This window comes from Pteropus alecto, unplaced genomic scaffold (assembly GCF_000325575.1).
Source record: "Pteropus alecto unplaced genomic scaffold, ASM32557v1 scaffold74, whole genome shotgun sequence".
Taxonomy (NCBI): domain Eukaryota; kingdom Metazoa; phylum Chordata; class Mammalia; order Chiroptera; family Pteropodidae; genus Pteropus; species Pteropus alecto.
The window spans coordinates 3,065,729-3,070,405 of record NW_006436291.1 but is presented as its reverse complement, the minus strand read 5'-3'; the positions used below and the strand labels follow the sequence as shown (position 1 = coordinate 3,070,405).

Genomic DNA, 4,677 nt, shown 5'->3' with positions numbered 1-4,677 from the left:
GAGGGGGCGCGGGTGGCCCCCGGGAACCGGGCGCTGTCTCGGGGGTGGGGGGCCCCGCGGGGGAGACCCTGACTTAGGCCCGAGGGGCCACAGACACCCAGGGCTGAGTGGGCCAAGCCTGGGCGGAGCCGAATAATGGAGTGATTTGCCCGTCGCCCTGATTTGAAGGGCGTGTGGAATTATTGCACAGGCTCCTTGGAGAGTTTCTGCACCGAGAAAACGTCTGTCGAGGTCTCGCCGTTGGCGTCGTGCTCTAAGGCAGCGGCTGAACCTCACACATTTTACTTCCAGGCGCCCCCAGCAGGGTCTGCACGGCTATGGGGTCTGGGATTAGCCTTCAGGAGGGGCGCCCGCCCCCTTACACTCATTTCCCGCTCGCGATTTCTGGTCGGTTGAGGCTTGGCCCCCCTTGAACCAGCAGAGCAGATACGGTGACATTTGTGCAAGCTCCGCGCTGTCCCGTGGGGCTGGAGGGGCACAGTTCCCCTGTGGAAGGCTCGGGCTGGCAAATGTCCGTGACGAGTACAAGGTATGTTTGGGTGGAGGTTTAAGCGCTGTGTCAAGTGCGTAAAATCAGCGTTAACCACAGTGGGAGGCGGACGATGTTTCTGGGTGTCTGAAATGAAAGGGACACGCGAGACGAAGCTCTGAAGTGTTTTCATCGAGAAAGAGTTTGTGCTCTACATAGGGAGGAGTTAGAGGGTCCCACGCATGACTCTATCGGGAAGACCGAGGGAGGGCGGGCGGGATGATCTTAAGACCCAGAGTCACACAGGTGTGTGATCGCCGGCCGGACTTCGTCAGCCTGCGGCCGGGATGGTCCCCGGGGCCCACCTCCCCTCCCTGTGCTCGGCGAGTATTTCATGGCCCGAGGAGTCAGGATGGCCAGATTAGCCAGGAAAGCCTGGCCAGATGCCCAGTAGGGTCCCCTTGGGTGACAGAACCTGGAAGGATTGGCCCAGCGCCCGCGTAACGTGGCTTTCATCCTTTCTAGAAACTCTCAAATATACATAATTTTTTAAATCCGGAAGTTGTGGACAATGGCTACGACTGCAGCTGCGCTCGCTAGGAGCCAGGAGCGCCCCTGTTTTAAGCAGAGGCTTTCGGAGGGGCCCCTGAGATACTTGGAATGTGCCCTGGCGGACACCCAAGGGGCCGTCCCTGTGAGCGGCCCCGGTGTGGCCGTTAGCACAGACCTGCTCTCTGGGCCCTGGAAAGGCGTCGGCGGTTTGTCCCATCTCACCTGTCTGAAGGCCTGCTTGGGCTGGGAGACCCCCTTCCATGGCAGATGGTGGCCGTGGGCAGGAGGCCACAGTTCCTCGCCACGTGGACCCATCACAGGACTAGTTAGCGTCCTCGTCACTGGGCAGCTGGCCTCGCCCACAGAGAGCGAGCCCGGACAAACAAGGCCGAAGGAAGCCCAGCACCCTTCCGACTCAGCCACGCTGTCCTTTCTGCCAAGTCCTGTTGGTCACACAAGCGAGCCATCTTCACGCAGAGAAGCGCGACCAGCCCTTTCGAAAGAGCGGACGTTGGTGAGGGACCCTCCCTCCCTCGTCATCCTGGGCGTATGAGGTGTGGCTTTGATCTGTCCCCTCCGAATCCGGCTCTGATTAACCGACTGAAGAAAGGAAGCAGACCGAGGTGACCAGGCGGCTCCCAGAACCAACCGGAAGGCTGGAGGTGACCAGGAGGCTCTCAGAACCAACCGGAAGGCTGGAGAAGCGGCTCGGAGAAGGGGCAGGAGCCCCGGGCCGGACCACCGGAGACTCTAGAGCAAGGCCGCGGCCTGCGACCGTGGCCACTGCTGCCGCTGGACCCTCCCTGTGGCCTCTGTGCTCCTCAGTTCTCACACACCGTGGGTGGATGGCTCGAGTGTCCCTAAGCATCAGCGTCCCGGGGGGGCTGACCGTTGGAGCCTGTGCCGCCCCCGCCAGGTGCCAGCAAAGATGGAGGCCAGGCCGCCGAGGGAGACCCCCAACAGCAGGCGTTCACTCTCCCTGGTTCATCCTGACTCAAGGTGACTTCGGTCTCCCCGAATACCCAGAATTACAATGTGAATGTATTCCTGGAAAGTTATGTTAATTTGAGTCCTGGTTTATAGACACTGGCTAAGTTTAATACCTTTCAGAAATCTGTGGATAATCCTTTTGTAAAGCAGCTAATCCTTTTAGAGAACAAATAATCACTTCTTAACCAATTTTTTTTTTTTTGTAAGGATCAGGACTCTAGATAGCAGGCTTTCTCACGGCGGAGCATCCCACACTGGCTCCTCTGTTACTCTCAGGGAGAGAATGTTCTAGCTTTGCAGATACCTGCGCGCAGCGTCTCACGCTGCATGAAAAACAACAGAACACTGAGGAGTTTTTATTTCTTTCTTCCCCGTGATTGTCTTCTGGAAAGAAGTACAGGCTATTAAACAACGCTAAGAGCATGTATTTGTTTCATTCCTGCCTGCAAGGGCGTTCGAATCTGTGCGCATTTAGCAGTGGGTGAGCGGAGAACAAGCATTCCCTGTGTCATTGGTGAGCCGCATTTCACCAGGAGCACATTCGCCATCGACGCTGGCTTTTTCCCTCCTGAGAGGCATTCACATCACAGCACAAATGTTTTGTCTCACTTCCTAGAGTTGCTTTCACGTTGCCTGGCTAACGGGGTGCAGAGAGCCGAGGCCACAAGGTGGGCGTGAGCCTGGACGTGGCGGGCCGGTCCGAGAGGCAGCGTCTCTGCTGTTCGTGGCCTGTGACGGCTTCTGTGTCTCCAGAATAGTCTGGTGGCCGTGGAGGGCTGAGCAACCAGAAGCAGACAGGGAGCCCAGTCAGGGAGCGGCGGTCCTAATCCAATATGAGATTGAGAGAGACAGAAACAGAGACGGAAGAAGAGACAGGCTAGTAATAGCTGCCGTCCAGACGTCTCTGTGTGTCAGGCACGTTCCTAGCTCTTCCATCTTTACCCACAGAGGGACCGTAAGAGGCGGCAGGCAGCACATTGCAGTGGCCTCACCGTGGGCATGTTCCCACTCACCTCGAGGGAGTGAGACGTCGGAGGGCCGGAGGGTGTCGATGTCTCAGGTCGTCTACTTCGGCTCCGTCTTCCCCTGGCACAGGACCCCCAGGCGTCATCGGTTGGCACTGCGTGAGGCACTGGCTTCTCTTTTCAGGCACTGCGTTGTTCAAAAGCACATTCCTTTGGCTACTAGACTCATACCCTTGTGGCAAGATGCCCCCTCTGAGAGGGCACAGGAGGAAACTGGACTCTCTAATTTTCTCAGGTTTAGTGCGTGCAAGACGTCAGCCCATTCTGTGCTTAGCAAAACCGAGGCTCGGAGGAGTCACACGAGTCGTTCAGGGCCATGTAACTGGAAGGTGGCAGCCTGGGACCCAAGGCCCGGTTTGTCGGCTTCCCTAAGCAGGGTGGGTGTCTCGCCAGCCCTGGACAGCCGCTGCACGAGGAAGGAGCAGGACCTCGGCGGAGACACACCTGGGAGTCCAGGAGGCTTGTCCTGTGCCACCTGTTGTTCCAACTGTGATTCTGAGATGATCGCATCTTTGGATAAAATACGTGGCTAAACAAAATATAGTAACTCACGTTTTTGAGTTGTTTTAGTCATTTATATCAGAACACAGGTGACTGAGTCTGTGGTGGGGTCAAAGGGGGTCATAAAACATTCTTCTGATTTGGTTTTCCTTGTGAGAGAATCATAATTCGTATTGGTGCATTTCAATGTACTTATTATTATTACTATTATTATTAACTTGCTATTATCATTTAAAGAACTATGTCCTTATTCCTTTTAAATGGCTTTCCCCATACTTTATGTTGTATTTAGATACAAAGCACAGAAAGCAGCATCGTTTTCTGGCTAAGAAAATTGATACACTCTACCAAAACTATTAGGAAGAATATTGATTCCTTAGATAAAGTAATCCCGAATTGCTTTTTTCTTCAAGATCCATAAATCGCATTAGCAGTAGTCTCCAGCTTTGTAGTTAAAGCGGAACTTCGAAGAAGCTTTATTTAGAAGGTTCACACACCTTGCAACCCCCACGTTTGCTGTCGGCCACGTGTTTGTCCAGTCCATCTCAGGCAGCATCGGAGCGGACCTTAAAATCCCTTCAATTTCGCAAAGAAGCATCCTCTGACTTGCTCTTATTTTGTTTGTCTGGTCGTCTCCTGGTCGGCTCCCTCGTTCAGTAAATCGTGTTTGTTATGCACAGGCCTCTGTGTCCTTAGAGCTCAGAATTTCTGAGCAGGAAGGAAACAGCAGAACACTTTGTGCCGATAACGCAATTATTGCACTGTCTTGAAATGCGCACAGAAGCGTCGTTCGTGCGGATCCTACCGGTGCGTGTTTTGGAAGTCTCAGCACCAATACGTTTCTTTCTTCACATCTTTAATGGTTGCTCTCTGGGCGCCTAGAGCCGTTTCTCCCGGGGTGTGACAGGTAGGCTGTGCCCGGCGGGATCAGCATGCTTGTCTGATCCCGACTCCGTCTACGAGACCGAGCGAACAGCAGACCTCTCGCCCTGGCTACGCTCTCAGGGCGTGTGCTAAGCATGCGTGTCTGCCCGCGTGGCATTTTGGAAAGCACAGTATTTGGTAGACGAGGGCTGTGCTGATGATGTCACATCAGAAAAAAAAACAAAAAAACGTAGCCTTTGGTTTCGTGTCACCCTT

At 54.5% G+C, this 4,677-nt stretch overlaps 1 long non-coding RNA gene across 1 annotated transcript; it reads left to right on the top strand.

The window, feature by feature from the left end:
• Positions 1–13: 13 nt before the first annotated feature.
• LOC112480497 lies at positions 14–3,596 on the top strand. Its single transcript, XR_003046613.1, has 2 exons — positions 14–1,683; positions 1,723–3,596. It is a non-coding gene; the product is annotated as an uncharacterized LOC112480497 (long non-coding RNA).
• The last annotated feature ends 1,081 nt before the right edge of the window (positions 3,597–4,677 follow it).